This window comes from Dendropsophus ebraccatus, chromosome 4 (genome assembly GCF_027789765.1).
Source record: "Dendropsophus ebraccatus isolate aDenEbr1 chromosome 4, aDenEbr1.pat, whole genome shotgun sequence".
Taxonomy (NCBI): domain Eukaryota; kingdom Metazoa; phylum Chordata; class Amphibia; order Anura; family Hylidae; genus Dendropsophus; species Dendropsophus ebraccatus.
This window is the reverse complement of record NC_091457.1, coordinates 118,667,541-118,685,878: the sequence shown is the minus strand read 5'-3', so window position 1 is coordinate 118,685,878 and position 18,338 is coordinate 118,667,541. Positions and strand designations below refer to the sequence as shown.

The 18,338-nt window shown below is 41.5% G+C and overlaps 1 protein-coding gene across 11 annotated transcripts in view; it reads right to left on the bottom strand.

Annotated features, from left to right (window-relative positions):
- FOXP1 (forkhead box P1) overlaps nucleotides 1-18,338 on the bottom strand; it is a 576,401-nt gene that overhangs the window by 368,902 nt on the left and 189,161 nt on the right. For all 11 annotated transcript variants that reach the window (XM_069966877.1, XM_069966876.1, XM_069966887.1 and 8 more), the window contains one exon: nucleotides 13,569-13,658. The gene's annotated coding sequence lies outside the window, so the exon portion shown is untranslated. The remainder of the gene's footprint in view (nucleotides 1-13,568; nucleotides 13,659-18,338) is intronic.

The window sequence follows — 18,338 nt, the reverse complement described above, 5'->3', positions numbered from 1 at the left end:
TTAGCTATCCAGGCATGATGGGAGTTGTGGTTTCGCAACAGCTGGAGGGCCGCAGTTTGGAGACCCATGTTATAAACAGTCCCTGCCCAATCATGCGTCTAATTACCCAAACTGACAGCTGTCACTTAATGTCATCAAAACCACCACCAGGCAGTCTCAAGATACAACGTTCTCTAACAACAGGAAGCTATCAGCAGCCTGAAATCAAACTTATGTGACTAAAGTAAACATTATGCAATGTAGGTAAAGTAAGTAAAGTACAGGCTAAGTTACTAAGTTATGTGATGGAGATTTACCAACCAAAGAAACTAGAAGGCCATTTTTTTCCAGTTTATGTTATACAGTGTAAGCCTGTGCCGCACTTTTTTTTTTAATAAACTTTATTAATACAGTCCCAGAGAACAAAGAGTCAAGAGAAACAGGTGTGATTTTACATGATAGTGGCTTTGTTGCTTCTTCTCCACAACATGTTTATATGCATAGTGCACACGAGTGAACGGATGTCTACTCTTTGCAACAGCGGTCAAGCATGCTTTATTATATCTGACGTGGGGGGAGGGGGGTTTGACTGTAGAAAGGTTTTCTACAGCGCAAAGTAAATCATGGACATTCAGAACACTTGATGCATAGCTAAGCAATCTAATGTTTGTTTTGTTAAACGCTCCCTTGAAGATATTGCAAAAAGTATCCAGCCGCATCCTCTGACAAAAATACATAAAAAGACTCTTGTAATTGTATAGACCTAAGATCAGGCCTATCGCTGGCTGTAATGCAACTGGCGGCAGCAGGAGCTCTTCCCCATTGCTCTATCATTAATAGCAGATCAGACAGCTGCTATGTCCATGGACACAGCGGCTTAGCAAGCCCTATGAAGAATAAAGGAAGTACTGGATATGCCCATGTTCTATGCTTTAATGCAGGGGGTAATTTTCCCCTATTCCTGTGATTGGTAGTAGTCCAACTTCTACTGATCAGCTTATATTCTCTTGTATAAGACTAGAATACCCCCTTGACCATTACTCATTTTCTTTAAAAACAAAAGGTGACCTGTATTGACAGTGGCTTTATCAGCCATGGCCTTAAAAACATCCTGACGGCCTGCTTGCAGGATATATGTAGAGGTGTTGTGACCCCTCTGCATGTGGCTACACCCCCTATTACACCTCTTCCCCTCTGGTGCGAGTGGGGCAGAGGGACAAGCTGCAAATATTTGCAAAGCAAATGTTTGAGAATATATTCCCATTTGCCCCTTACGCCACAAAATGATGTCTGCACCACATCATAAATGCCCCCCCAATGTGTTGTCCAATGTGCAACAAATGGGTTTGCCAGGTCCACTAAAATTAGATTCTCTATTTGAGGCTATGTTCACAACAATGGCCATTGTTTAACACTGCCTATGGATGGAATTAATGATCATGAAGGCGGAATGGCCGTTGTTTGTATAGCGTGTGAACATAGCCTGAAGCTCTCAATACTAAGTGAGGATCTGAAACAGACCATTTCCTAAGGGTGCCCATGGTGGATAAAACATGGCAACTGCATGTGGTAGTAACGTCATTTGCAGTAACTGGTTTGGGCTAGGTTCACACTACATTTCTAGGCTTCCACTTGAGTGACCATAGCCACAATTAGCTACATTTAGCCCACTAAATGAATGGACCTGTTAGGTCCCATTTTGACAGGTTGCTGATATGTAGCCAACAAGGAGGCCAGTAGAAGCCCAGAAACGCAGCGAAAATGTAATCTCACTGTGAATTTACGTGGTTTACCACAAATTGCTGCAGATTTTTGGCAAATACAGATGTAGAACAGCGTCACAGCATGCGATTACCACAGCTCAACCGCAGGACGTACAGGCACCCTAACAGTTTATTTGAAAATGGGTTTACTAGAGGAGACAACTCATTAAAACTCGTTGAGTATTACCTTGCTTAAATATAACTAAATAGACCTTTGCACGTATCAAGAAGATCCGATAAAAGACAGAATATACAATAAAGAAACTCTAAAAGTCTGCCTGGAAATGTGAGTCACAAAAACAGGTACAAAAACCAGCAACATTTTTGTTTCTTTTTTCCCACCATCAATTAGCCCTCCAAAATAAACAATGTCTCCCCAACTTCCACAAAGTCCTACGGGAAAATGGCTTGTCTAGATTTATGTTTTGTTATTGAAGGGATGATCACACAGCAGGTTCGGGAGACAGATTATGTTTTGAGAATTTCTACCTAGAAAGTAACATATGTAGCGTATTCCAAAGGTTAGAATGTAGTTGGAAAATTTTCATTACGTATCTCAGGAATGCTTTTTTGACACAAAATGTGGTACCATGATGAACGACCCAAACCAAAAAATACATTGGTGACCCATGTATCTGTTGGCTAATACCATAACAGACTAGAGGAGAGAAGCTGGGGGTGGTGGAGGGCACATATTTCCCCCACAGAAGTAAAGGTTGCCAGATTGCGTTGAAAGATGTTGGGGGAGTTCGGAGGCTAGGGGTCTCACTGCAGCTTAAAGGGGTATTCCAGGAAAAATTCACTTGCAGACCAGGGTCTCTATTAATAACAGAGCCGTCAGGGTCTGATACGGAGATCACCGGGCGGTTCAGGGGTTGGACCCCCCAAGACCCCCTTAAAGGGGTAGTGCGGTGTTCAACATTTATTCAATAAATAACACACATTACAAAGTTATATAACTTTGTAATGTGTGTTATTTAAGTAAATGGCCCCCTTCTCTGTGTTCCCCCCACCCCGGAAGCGTGATGTCACATACTCACCGACTCACTGTCAACCCCAGCTGCCATCTTGGGACGAAAACGTCATCTCCACGAGGCCGGACGGACCACTCCAGCCCTCATTAATGCCCCCCCCCCCCCCTTCAGCACGTCATCAGCTGCTCAGCCGCGATTGGCTGAGCAAAGTTATTTCCTGGAATACCCCTTTAACTCTCCCCTTCCCATAGAGAATACACAAACACTCGGTCATGCTGAACATTCCTGTGTGTTGGGAGGATGGGGGATGGACGGAGAGTTAACTGATGGTGGTCAATTATTAAAGGTGTATGGCCACCTTAACCATTAAATGTGAAGGACTCCATTGTATGACATCCAGATGGGTGTAGGTAAATGAATTGTGTTGTTCTGCATCTGGTCCAATTCTACACATGTGAATCTGAACACTCTTTAGGGGCAGAGTAAAAAGCAAGCTACATTATAGGGTAATGTACTAGAAAGGAAAGCTGATCTCTGCCGCCAAAGCAGAAAATGACTAAAAAGTGCAATTTCCCTAATTTGTGCAATGCTGTAGTAAGATGAAGCATGTTAATCCCTGAAAGCAGAACACTTGAAAATTAAAAGCTCGTGTGTTATTTGGCATTTTCCACTATATCAGCAGCGATCTGGTAGCAGCTTCCCAGACAATGGCTGTGAACAAGGTAAAAACTATTGGAAGCTAGAGAACAACAAAAAAGTCTTAAAGTCACAGGGATCCCATAATTAAAGGGGATGTCCCATTAAAAAATAGGTTTAAACTGATGCATTATGTGAAAATAAACACATTCCAAACGTTCAACTGTTTCTGAAAATGTTCTGTTAAACAGATGGGGGGATATAAGAGGTGAAAAAAACGACTTGGCTTTGCATTGTTTTGATAACTTGTTGCCCTCAATTGTGACCCAATAAGATGGTCACACATGCTCACTTCAACTTCAGTTTTCTGAAAGTAATGTCAGTTCATCTCCACTGTGCATGCAAGCAAGGGGGGATTGCGGTAAAGTGTGTGTCCTGTTGCATGACAACAGCAGGGTCACGGTTCAAAGAGGAAACCAGTAACTGATCAGATCCATGGGGGAGAAGAAATGTACTGGGATGTAAGTTACTTTACTTGAAAACAGGACATTTGTATATATTTGCATTTAAGTATTCGGTATCTGATTTTACTAACTTTGCTTTATGGGACAATCCATTTAAATTCTTCCTTCTTCTTTCAGTGCTATAGCCACAAACACTCCAGTTTTTGTAGAAAGTATGTGCATAGGATGCTTACTGTATAATAGATTCTTCTATGTCTATTTTATCCGCAATAGAGAGAGCAGGCAAGGTTATACCCCATTGAATGCTCAAGAAAACTGCAAATAAGGAGGGCCCCATGAACATCACCTTTCCTAAAAGTTGTACAACCCCTTGTGCCCAGCAGTCTGAGCCTATGTTCGCCTTTTATGCTGCCTGAACCACTAGTCATTGGGGCCATCCCTGGTGGTTTCCCTAAGCCTTACCAGCAAGGATTGATAGACCTTTCCCTTCACCCAAACAGACATCAATCAGTCAGAGTGGTGGGTAAGCTGCCAGGGCCTGCATTCAAGGACTTGAGGACCTGTCGGGTCAGCGCTCGTTTTCTCCTCGTTCCCTGCTTACTGCCGGCGATATTACCCATGCCGACAGTGAGCGGGTAAGAGTCGGGGAGGGGGAGGAGCTGTGGGGGTGGGGGGGGGTAAGCTGCCCAGGTGATCGCTGGATCATCCGGGCAGACCATAGAAGATAGTGGCAGTCTGCTGCTGCTGCCGCTCCTGTTCTGTGCAGCATATCGCTGCTATCCACATCGTTGGTCTTTCGACATTTTGAAAGACACTGAAAGACAACGATCAGCCGACCTCGTGCATATTGGCTGATCGTTGTCTACTATTACGAGAGACTATTATCGTCCGTAAAGGACGATATTAGCCGAATATGATCGATAATTGCTTCGAGTAATAGGGCCTTAACCTCTCACCGTTAATTGCTATGAACATCTACCACTCCCCAATGTTATCTAGTGTTCAGGTACCCAGTGCTTCTACATTTACCTGCAATACTGTATAAACTGTCACTTGGTCTCTTAGATGCTTTGTAATCCTACTATCTTTATGTTTTCATTTATACCAAGCCCTACTGCATTTTGTAGGGCTTGGGTTCTCAATTTTCTTGAGTTCTTCTTTATGATCTCGAAAACCAGCATTGAGTTCAGCTTGCCAGCATGCCCGTCACCAAGTCTTTTGCATAGAGTTTTCTCAGGAATCACCTGAGCACGTTTCCAGCCCTGAGATAATAGCACGATTTACAGTCAATCTGAGAAAATCAGAGACCACAATAAAAATGTCAGGGCGGGAGCCATCACAAGACACAATCTTTATACATGAAAAACTCCCAGCTTCATGCAAAGACCTATTACGCATTAATCACCGCAGGTTCTGACAAAAGAATCGGCATTCTCAATATTTCTAAGGTGTTTCAATATGTTTCATTTCATTATTCATTGTGGCAAAAAAGCAGAACTGGACTTGAAAACAAAAAAACAGCAACTTTACATAAGACTCTGGTCCACTAAAGGGGGGGATCCCCTGATGTTTCTCAGTACTATCTTGGTTATTTCTCTTTCACTTTGCTGATTTGGTAAGAAGGTGAGTGACCTTCTTAAGGAAATTAAGTCTTCAAATTTATAATACTGGGGTAGAGGCAATGTCATTGAGCAGCGTCTTCTCACAGCTCATAACCAGACCTCCAACTAACAATTGGGAAAATGGGCCATTCATTTAAAAAGGTTAGATAATCCCTTTGAATATTATTAATCTATTTTCTTCCTATTACTAGATGTAGCGGCAGACAGCTCTGAGGGATCTTCAGCTTTGCCACTCTTACACACAAGTTACCATCAGCCCAATTTAACTCTAAAATTATTCTACACAGTCAGCACCAGATCACCAGCGGTTCTACAATGATCTGGGCTCAGTTTGGTAGAACCACAGGAGGTCCTAATTTAGAAGGGTTCCCCTTAGTCTTGGCCAGAGGTCTCAAACAGCATCTAGCCCATCTGACAAAACTAAATCTAAATGCTCTTACAGAAAGCCAGTGATGCTAACCAGCTGCCCTTTATGTCCTGAATACCAGGGAGAGAAACATGATGGCATAATGGACATAAATAAAGCAGCCATATATGTTATACAAATAATAGTAGTATATTATATACACAAACAATCTATCATATATATCATATCGTAGATACAAACCCATATTATCACTACACCAGGACCAAATGTTAACATAGTATTACTGAAAGAAACACCTTACAAAGACCAAGATTACCAATAGTAGGATGACAACACCCAAATAATACTGTCACACTATGACCATGTATAACAACTATATTATTATTATTATTATTATTATTATTAATCATCTTTATTTATAAAACTCCCTTGATTCCAGAGCGCTATACAAGAGATAGGGGGTAACAAACAGGAACAATACAAGATCAAAAACACATTACATGAAGGCAAATGGCAGACTGGTACATGGGGGAAGAGGACAATCTATAAGGTACTGGGAGAAAAACAGGAGGTAGCCAGTGCAGCCAGTAAAGTGTGATACAGAACTATTGTAGGTTGTAGCCTAGTTTGAAGAGATGGGTATTCAGGTTACTTTTGAAGGACTTGATGGTGGGTGAGAGCCGGATGTGTCAGGGTAGTGAGTTCCAGAGTATGGGGGAGGCTCAGGCAAAGTCTTGTGGGAGGCGGTTGTGCGAGGTGCGAACAAGGGGGGAGCGCAGACTGAGGTCACTGGAGGATCGAAGGTTGCGTGAGGGACGGTAGCGGGATGTCAGGTCAGAGATGTACGGAGGGGATGGCTTTGTACATCATGGTCAACAATTTAAAGTGAATACGCTGGGCAATGGGGAGCCAGTGAAGGGATTGTCAGAGGGGAGAGGCAGAGGCAAAGCAAGGGTAAAGGTGGATTAGTCGGGCAGCAGAGTTAATGATAGACTGGAGGGGTTCAAGGGAGTTAGATGGAAGGCCAGAGAGGAGGATGTTACAGTAGTCCAAGCGGAAGATAATGAGAGCATGTACCAGCAGTTTTGTGGAGTCAGGGGTGAGAAAAGAACGGATTCTGAAAATGAGGTGAAGGCGGCAGGAGGTAGTAAGGGCCTTAATATGTGGTTTAAAAGACAGGGCAGAGTCAAAGATGACCCAAGGCAGCGGACTTGGGGGACAGAGAGCAGCCATTAATAGTGATTGAAAGATTAGATGGCAGGGTGGAGCGAGATGGGGGAAAGATGATAAGTTCTGTTTTGTCCATGTTGAGTTTTAGAAAGCGGGAGGAGAAGTAGGGGATGGCCAATAGACACTCTGGAATCCTGGATAGAAAAGAGGTGACATCCAGACCAGAGAGGTAGATCTGAGTGTCATCGGCATAGAGGTGGTACCTGAAGACGTGGGATTCTATGATATGTCCCAGGCCAGAGGTATAGATGGAAAAGAGAAGAGGCCTGAGTACAGAGCCTTGGGGGACACCAACAGTAAGGGGATTAGGAGAGGAAGTTGCAGTTGTTCTCTTTTTCCCACCATATTGCAGCCCCTCCTGACTGCCATGAAAACCCCTTCCAGTAACAAGTAGTGTTAGCTGAATTTGCTGCCCCCATATCTTGGGTTTCTTTTCTTACTAGAACATTCTCTACTTTTTCCCTATATAAACTGCATATCCTGATGCTGCCCCCAATGATGTGTCTGTTAGTGACCATATTGCCCCAATTATTCTACCTGCAAGTACTGTACTTCAGGTGTAATGGTGCCATAGCTATAGTAGTTACCTCCAAAAATAATTGTTATACAGACAGCAGTCTTGAAAATACTGATAAATTATGCCCCCAAACATTAGTGTTACACAGACAGTGTCCTTATTGTGCCCAGACAGTAAAAGTGAACTACACAGTAAATGTGCCCTCTTTGTGCTCCACAAAAGTGACATTTATTGCACCTTACATAGTGCCTCCATGCCATCACTGTGATCTTTACAATGGGCCCAAATTGTATATGTGCCTCTCCTCCTAGTGCTCCCACACGAGAACAATGCTTCCTTTAGTACCCAACACATCACTTAAAGTGTTACTGTTATTATAACTTTCAAAATCTAAATCAACAGTAGATGTGATAAAATGCAAGATTACTACAACTAAAAGACTCATGATAAAAATAGATACACATACATATTTAATTTTTCCTACGTCTTAGTTCATTAAAAAAAAATAATAATTAAGACTGAGGTGTGAAATTTGTTTTATGACTCACAATAAATACATTGTAACAAGCTCAGAACCGTTGTTGTGAGTGACCTCCCGAGCAGAGCATGTGTAAAAATTTCCGCCACGCTTGAACAGTGTTAAAACCTTTGTTATAATATTAAGCAAACACGTAATGCTTTATTAGCAAGTTTAACATGGAAGCAAATGACGTGAATAAATACGGTTCGCACAGAGAAGAGCGTTCCAGTGTGTGGATGCGCGGATCCCACGGTGTTAATGAAGCATGCTTGCAGGATTGGCTTATTTTGTGCGTTTCTATGCCTTTGGTTTGAAAACCATTGAGGGGTTATTACCAAGTATGAGTCACACTAATTACAGAACACTATGTGTGAAATTAAACATAATTAGTTACAATAGAGAACACCACTCAAATGAATTCAAGATGCAGGAAAAGTGATTAAATCAAGAAACTACACAAAAACAGCAGCAACATCGATCCTTGCTATTAGGAGCCGCTATCATCCAGCTCGGCTTGACTGACTTGCCAGCTAGGCAAACATCCAACCACCGTATAGGGCAGGAATCGGGAACCATCGGCTCTCCAGCTGTTGCAGAACTACAATTCCCATCATGCCTGGGCATCCCTCTATTATGTCCATGGGCCCTAATAGGACAACCCCTTTAGAGCTGAACTCTCTTTTTACCTTATAACTAGAGATGAGCGAACCGGGTTCGGGTTCGAGTCCATCTGAACCCGAACATTCGGCATTTGATTAGCGGGGGCTGCTGAACTTGGATAAAGCTCTAAGGTTGTCTGGAAAACATGGAAACAGCCAATGACTATATCCATGATTTCCACATAGCCTTAGGGCTTTATCCAAGTTCAGCAGCCACCGCTAGTCAAATGCCGAAAGTTCGGGTTCGGATCGACTCGAACATGCTCGAGGTTCGCTCATCTCTACTTATAATGTTTGCTATGGGGAAATGATCTCATGTTGTGCTTACACATAGCTGACTATCTAATCTGACAAGAGCTTCAGTATAGCCGCCTGCACCTCTGAAGAGAGCAGTGTGTGTTCAGACTATGTCCGGCTGTCTTTCCAGTTTAAACTACCATGGTACTAAAGCCAGTCATGTACATTAGGCATCTCTCAGCTTAATTCACCAATTTCAGCAGGACCTGCGGACCATCGGATGTGTGTGGAAGCTTCACAACAGATATACAGCGCCTCTTTTGCATAGGTATGCTGCATTTTGCACCTCTGTCCCCTTGTCAGATCTGCAGTTCCCCGGCCGATCCTCCGTGCAGTGAAACATGGATTGCGGCTGATCGAGGGGCATTGTGACTATACAGTGTCACCCTGCCTCCTGCATTGAGCCTGCGCATGTTTCAAGAGCACAGTGTACTGCTGTGGAAACGGAAGAGTAACCTGTCAGTCTCTAGATATGAAGCCTTCTATGGAGGACACAGACAGAGATCGGGCAGGAGGCAGAGATCGGCAGGAGGATGGGGCTGCAGAAGAGGCGCTGTATATCATTAAAGGGGAAGTCCACATAAGGAAAATTAGTTTTCTATTAAAAGTAGATTAAAAGTTATATAGATGTGTCTAAGCAATATATTACCATATCTGTACGGTTCTGCCACAATGGCACAATTCACATTGTTTTCTGCTCCTTCTGCTCTCCCCCTCAGGAGACAAAGATTCCATGCCTCTCTCTCACATTGTGTGTGTTTGCTGATGATGCAGAGAGGGGGCAGGGTGTGATGTCACAGGAGGCTTGGCTAGATCCCCCAAACCCCTGAGAGATCCACCATCTATGACCGGCCAGAAACAGCTGCTGTAACTTCTCTGGGACTGCGATGAACAGCTGAGGGAAAGCATTGCATTCTGAAACCAGTACTGCATTCTGGGAACTGCTCAACCAGGAAGTACAGAAACACAATACAGAACAAAACCCCCCAAAACAAATGGATTTTTGGTAGTTTCAAAACTGGGAAAGATAGGTAAGTAATGGGTTATGCTTCTGCAGAAGTTTAATTTTTTTAACCTTTACCTGGAGTTCCCCTTTAAGAAACTGATAGTGTTTTTCTAAAATCAGCTAAAATGTGGCCAACCCCTTTAAGGGGAACCTGTCATTACATTCATACTGCCTGAACCATTCCTTTGGGATGGTCCAGTGGTGCCCTCCTAAGCTGTCCAGCACCAGGGCCATACAGCTTCTGAACTAGGCTTGTTCTGTAATAATGACTGGGCAGCTGGGCCCAGTGCTTAAGCGGAATTTAATTGCATCCATGTCCTGAAGATGTGGATATTAGTGCTGAGCAGACCTGCCGAACTGTTCAGGTTCGGCAACTGGGTGCACTTCCAGTGTGACTAACAACTTCATTTGCATAAATAGAAAATGGAGCAGATTGCGGAAACCAGGCAACGGTCAGCACCATCAGAATCTGTGCAGCGGTGCCGATCAGGTTGTATGGAAATATCTATTTATTTATTGATTGATTGTAGTGGTACATGGGTTTTATTATTATTAAATAACTATAATAAAAATTATATAGAATTAAATAGTACTAATAGAACATAGAATAATAAATACCCAGAGGAACTATAACATTTAGGCTATGATCATATAACACTGAAATGACGGCCGTTATTATAGAAGGAAATGGAAATTATTTTAAGATAACGGCCGTTATTTGCCATAAAATGGCCGTCCAATGAACGGTGTGGGAACATAGCCTTATAGAGACATGTATTTTCTTTAATTTTTAGATGCTTTTAATAAAGCTCAAATTATTTAGTAATATTGTCTGTGTTCAGGTTGTCAACATAAGGTCACTAAAAGGTAAAGATGACGTCCACCTTTCATAAAAACTGCCATCATTGCTCAAAGTCCGTTATTTTTTAAATTATTTCTGAAGTTATTATGAAAGGCGGATGTTGTTTTTACATGGTATGAACCTAGCCAAATGCATTGATTATGTAATATAAGACATTAGTACCAATACACTTATATGTCGTCATGTCTCAGGCCGCATTTACAAAATTCCTCAACCATTTTACAGTTTCATTTTCCTTATCCTTCCCCTACAGATTTGACTTTCCCAGCCCAGCTACTGCAGCAGGCGGACAACTTGATGCTTACAAATTACTTTTTGCTTATGAGTCATTAAAGTTTAGAATGCAGTTGAAATGAACACTGTCTCTACAACCAGAGGAAAGGGAGAGGTTTCCCAATGAAGACACAAGTTCCTGTGTTCTTCCTATCTCCAGTCCGTCCCATAGATATGCCAATGGGACTGCCGCCATAGGAGATTTATTGTCAGTACACTGTCCTTTTTAGATTATATTGAACAAAACCTTTTTTTATAGAACAAAAATTAACAATCACAATATTATTAAAGCAAAAAAAGATCACAGGAAAATGAAACCGTGGGGTGGATTTTTCGTGTCATACTGTGGGATCTTATTGTTATTGAGCTGTTGTAGTGTTTACTATGTTTACTTTCTAATTACAAAAGTTTCTAATAATAATATTTTCAATATAACTATTATTATTAAAATACAGTGGTGCCTTGGATTACGAGCAAGTAAGTGCATAAACCAGGAAAAAACTGCAGCAGCTTGTAGATACAGGATGAAGCTGCAGATCCCGCTAATGCAGTAGCGTAGTACAACAGGCTAAAATAGAGAAGCAGGGCTGCTTTCAGAGGTCTGTGTGGTCACATGACAGCAATAGGGAAGAGGGTGTGTTCAGCATGGACCAATCAGGAAGAAGTGATAATAACAGAGCTGTGCAGGAGGACAGTGACAGAAACTTCTCTGTACAGCAATACGAATTGCTGAGTGTAAGTACAGGCACATTGGAGCAACAGCGTGTATAGCTGAGTGTAAGTGCAGGCACATTATAGCAGAAATGGAGAGGATGGGAAATGTAAGGGCTGACAGAGACTGCAGGGAGCATGAAGGAATGAGCAGGACATATGTGGGCACAGTATAGCAGCACTCTCTGTCTGGGGACTTCCTAAGTCAGAGTACAGTGCTGTAGACCACTCTATGCAGATCATGTCCCTCCCCCACTCTCGCTCCCACCCAGAACAGGGAGCTTTTAAACCAAGTTACAATTTTTAAAAAACTGTGAGCTCTTCTTGTAAAACGCCCTCAATCCAAGTTACTCTTAAACCAAGGTACCACTGTATAATTAATTTTCATAGAAAATTGAGGAACTTCATATATACTTCACACATGTTCCTGATTTAAAGTCTGTATTATACTCCAGAGCTGCATTCACAGTTCTGCAAGCTTTGATGGTGAGTTTTTGCTGGTTTAGTATTGGCACAAAGGTGTCAATTTATATGAATTCTGCAAAGTGATTTCTTTCTAGGGACTTTATAATCATCTGGTGTTGGAGAAGGTAACATCCTTCATTCCCTGTGTGATAAACACTCAGCTAAGCTGTCATGGGTGTGTCTGACAACAAGCTTGTTGACTATTTCCACTAACGAACTGCGGAACTGTGAAAGCAGCTCTATAGCAAAGTACAGGTTGTGATACGTATTTATTAATTTAAAGGGAAACTCCAGTGAAATTTTTTTCTGGTGTCAAAAAGTTATGCAGATTTGTAATTTACTTCTGTTTAAAAATATCAAGTCTTCCAGTACTCGTCAACTGCTGTATGTCCTTCAGGAAGTGGTGTATTCTTTTCAGTCTGACACAGCGCTCTCTGCTGCCACCTCTCTCCGTGAAAGGAACTGTCCAGAGCAGCAGCAAATCCCCAAAGTAAACCCTTACTGCTTTGGACAGTTCCTGCCTCGGACAGAGGTGTCAGTAGAGAGCACTGTGTCAGACTGGAAAGAAAACACCACTTCCTGCAGGACATACAGCAGCTGATAAGTACTGGAACATTTGAGATTTTTAAATGGAAGTATTTTGCACATCTGCATAACTTTCTGGTGCCATTCATTTTGGGAAAAATAAGCTTAGCTTAGATTAAAGCTGGTAAATTTAACAGTCTATAGTATTGATGCCTCCTAATGGCAAATGTTGGCGGAAACAAGGAACGGCATGTTGTATTATAATATGCCCAATTTTTTACTTTGCCAAGAGAAATGTTTGGCAGCTGTCTGTCTCCTTTTCCACACTGAAATAGAAATGCATGTTGGGTGGAGCTGAAAGTGTGTTTATGGGGAGAATGGAAGAGATACCTGTCAGCCAGAATAGCACCGGGGCCAAAACCTCTCTTCTGTATGTATGCGGTCGGCTGTATAAGTTATAAGTTATATAGTGACAGTTATGCTTACGGACAGCTTTAGGCTATAAACACTTTGGGTGGGCAGCTCATTGGTGGATTATGTGTAAAAGTGAACTTCACCTTAATTTGGCACCAGGAGAGTTGTGTAAGGTGCGGAACACAGAATTTTAGCTGCAAATGATTTTATATATAGAATGTATATACATATAACCTTTAGAGATGTATGTTCAGTTCAGTCATCTATATCCACACCCCACTCACCTCAGAAACTCGTCAAGGTCATTTTCCTGGAGCAGCCTCAATAACGGGGGATTGTCATTTCATAAACCACAGAAATTCATGGGATTAAGGCTGTAAAGAAAGTAAAAAACAGATTAATTGAAAGAAGAAAATAAATATCCATTACCATTAAAGGGGTTATCCAGCGCTACAAAAACATGGCCACTTTTCCCCCTCTCTTGTCTCCAGATTGGGTGGGGTTTTAAACTCAGTTCCATTGAGGTAAATGGAGCTTAATTGCAAACCACACCTGAACTGGAGACAAGAGAGGGGGAAAAGGGCCATGTTTTTGTAGCTCTGGATAACCACTGGATATCCACAGAACAAGAATATACAAGGCAATAGTACAACACATACTGTATATACACAAGGCTTATACTTTCTCAACAAAATTCTTGGTCGCCATTTTGAACAGAGAAAACCTGTCAGTTTGTTGCACTTCCTCTTTTGAGCTGTAGAAAACATGAGGCACATTGCTCCTGATAATTTCACCTTTAAGAAAAGATCTACAACTACCCCATGTCTATGGTAAAGGAAGCTGCAGTTTAGAACAGCTGGAAAACCATGAGGTTGGAGACCACTGATCTCACCCATGAGTTACACACTCTCAGATTCTTAAATGTAGTGATTTTTATGTGTCATATGAAGAGTTCATATATTTCAGGACCACAAAAAGCACTCTTTAAAATGATTGTATAAAAAATATAAAAATTTTAACTGCTCAGTAAGGGGTTTTCAAATCAACCAGTCTCAAAAAGTTATATAGATTTGTAGATTATTAAAAAAAAAAAGTCTTCCAGTACTTATCAGCTGCTGTATGTTCTGCAGGTAGTGGTGTTTTCTTTCCAGTGCTCTCTGCTGCCACCTCCGTCCATGGCAGGAACCATCCAGAGCAGTAGATGTTTTCTATTGTGATTTCCTATTGCCCTTGACAGTTACTGCCATGTGCAGAGGTGGCAGCAGAGAGTACCTTGTCAAAAAGGAAAGAATACACCACTTCCTGCAGGACATGTAGAAGCTGAAAGTACTGGACAACTGGATATTTTAAATGGAAGTCATTTTCAAATCTATATATCTTTATGGTACTGTACCAGTACACTGTATTTGAAAGCAATTTTTTTGTGGAGTACCCCTTTACCTTTAAGCTTCTGCTGGACTACAGGCTTGTGTCACAACATAGCACCATTTGTTTTTACTTTAGGATGGGGTTTTATTTAATTAAATCATGACATTTTCACAGATACAGTGCCCCTGGGCTGTGTCTGATTCAATATCTTGGTTTATAGTGTCCTATCTCAGGGTAGCACAAACTAGTGACAGAGAAGCTGAACAGAATGATGTATCACTTACATTGTTCTATGATGCTGATTCAGAGCTATCCTCTACATTATGTGCATGAGCTCAGTAGTCCTGGATATTTATGAAAAGCAGAAAACCCCTCCCACCACCTTCTGATTGGCAGTTATATATCCATGCTGTGCATAGTCAGTCAACTGTCAAACCAGCTGGAGGGCGGGGAGAGGGGTGTGGATAAAATCCTATTCTCCTGCATATTAGGAGAACGTCTGTACACAATGATGTAAGTAATACACAGATCTGTTCAGCATTTTTGTCACTAGTTTATGCTGTCCTCATTTAAGGCGGTATAAACATAATCCTAGTGACAAATTCCCTTTTAAGGAGGATGGACTGCAATACCAGAAACAGTCACTGGGACAAAAGTGGTGCTCTATTAAGGGTGAGAAGGTCAAGTCAAGTCCTAGCTTCTGCCCTATTTACTACCAACCAACTCATGAAGATGACTAAAAGCTGACGGCTTCAGACATGATTAGACTCTGCTTTTATCCAACAACAAATGGGTATACAAATATATGTGCATAAAATACCTAAATTACACTTGGCAAGTGCTGAAAAGAATCAAAATATGGACAAGAAAGAGATCTGGGATGGGCCCAGATGCTTATATAGCGAGTTGCTGTTAATTGGGAATCAGTGAATTCTCACTTGGGATTTTTACTATACAAACTCTGGGGTTTACATGTCTGCACAGAACACCATCTCCACCCTGCTACAACAATGAGGATAAATCAGAGATTTACCTAATTACTATTTTCTGTTGTTCAAAAGAAAATGTAAATCAACAGAAAGTTTATGTGTCTGTACAAATCCCCGAAAAAAGTATCTGCCTAAATTCCCTGTGCCCTTGTATAGCCCATTTGTCATAGAGGGAAATAATGTTACTAGTAGTAATATTACACAGGCGGAACATGAGTGATCACATGACCCAGTTTCTAAAACTACAGCTTATGCAGCTATGTGGAAAAGAGCAAAAGAGAAATGTAAAAAGCGGTAGATGGGCTAAAGTATAGGGATGGTCCGAACCCAAACGCTCGGCATCAGATTCCCGCTGTCTGCCCGCTACAGCGGGAGGACCGCCTGGAAAACTGGGATACAGCCTATGGCTATGGCTGTATCCCAGTTTTCCAGGCGGTCCTCCCGCTGGATCCGCCCGCTGCACGGAGTTTTTTTAAGAACAAATTACAAAAGAGAAAATCTATAAGCACTGACTTTAGTGCCAACAGTATAGTTAACATTCAGAAACAACAGTAATAACATTCGGTATATTATATAGATATAAAATTGTGGTAACAGTGCTGGCTCCACACAACCTTTTCTACGCAAATGGGGTTTATGGATCGAATCATCATACTGTACACACACACACAATGAGCAGCTAACATATGGGCTTTAAAGAAATGTACATTATATTATAATATACATTAATACCTCGGTTTTCAAACGCTTTGGAACTCAAGCTGCTTGGTAATTGAACGAAAATTTACCCAGAAGTAGTGTTTGGAATTTGAACTTTGCTCGGTTTTCGAACGTTTTTCGAACGTTTTTGCGAGCGTGGATAGTGGGTTGTACCTGGCGAGTTAAGCAGTGGTGAGGCTTCACATACAGTACAGTGCTGTATAAGACTGCTGGAGTGCATATACAGTGCAGTAGTAGTACAGGCAGTGCACCACCATCTCCCATACATTACAGTGCTTGGATGGGGGGGACGCTATACAGTAAAGGATGGGTGAGGAGTTGGTGACTACTGTACTACAATTGCCGGTTCTGATGAGTATTCCTTATGTTTAATGTCCTGTACAGTATAGTGCTGTCCTGTACTGTACTGTAGTGATTATACTGAGCACTTATCAGTGTAATAAATGAGTATTGTAGGTAATTATTGGTGGCTGCTGAAACCAATTAATCACATTTACATTATTTCCTATGGGAAGACACTGATCCGTTTTCAAACTGCTTGGTTCTCAAACTGCCTTCCGGAGCCAATTAAGTTCGAGAACCGAGGTACCACTGTATTATTTTTCTCTCTTTACTTTGTATATTATCTTTACTGACAAACCAGTATACTTAACACAAATTTTCTCAGGAGGTGCTACACCTAATGCAGTTCTACCAGAGAGGTTTTCTATGGGGATTTGCTGCTGGTCTGGACAGTTCCTGTCTTGGACAGGGGTGGCAGCAGAGAGCACTGTGTCAGACAGAAAAGTATATACCACTTCCTGCAGGACATCCAGCAGCTGATAAATATAGAAAGAAAAGAGATTTTTGAACAGAAGTAAATTACCTATCTATATAACTTTCCGTAACCAGTTGATCTGAAAGAAAAATATTTTTGCTTTTTAAGCTTTATTCAATTCAATAGAACTCAGTTACAAAACCCCACCCAAACTGGAGACAAGTGATGCTGGAAAAAGTGGCTATATTTTTGAAGCGCTGGATAACCCCTTTAATAACTGTCCCAATTGAGGACCAAGTGCACCTGTTATTGGCTATGTGTGGCAGGTGCCACAAATGAATGAGTGTGATGGCATGCATGCATGACCGCATCTCTTCTCATTCTTGTGAATGCAGGGGCGACCCGGTAATATAGTAAATGTGGTTTATGTAACACACAACACAGTGATAACACATTTATTGAAAAAAAAAATCCCAGCGACTGTTCCATTGGTGTGAATGGAGCTTGCATTGTATTGCATTGCATGTTTACTGTGCAGGGTTAATAACATTATATTTTAAAAGTTGAGAAACTTCCAAACACTTTGATCTCTAATTTGTTAGTTTTTGGTTGTTGTTTTTTTTTTCATATGATACATGAGAAATTGGTCCTTTTAAATTGGGATACTTGTACTTTATTTGTTTTACTTTTTTTTATATTTTTAGTAACACTGGAGGACTTGAACAGGCGATTACTTGATCACATGTACAATACTACTGTACTATATTGCTCTGTGAACACTCTGCCTTTGTTTTACTAAGTACTAGAAACACTATGGGGGAGATTTATCAAACATGGTGTGATGTGAAACTGGTGCAGTTGCACCTAGCAACCAATCAGATTCCACTTTTCATTTTACAAAGAGTCTCTGAGAAATGTAAAGTGAAATCTGATTGGTTGCTAGGGGCAACTGAGCCAGTTTCACTTTACACCATGTTTAATAAACCTCCCCCTATGAGTCTTCGCTAGGCCCTCCTGAATACCATCTTAAAGCCACTTTCACACAGACCCATTCATTCCTACGGGCTCTTATACACATCCATAATTTTATGGATCCATATGCGGGCCAAAATTCGCAACACACACTAAAAAAAGAATAAAACAGGCAAGCCATAGTGCAGCCCATATTTGTGGAACAAATTGTCTATAGCGAATGAAGGGGTCCATTCGACCATGGACAG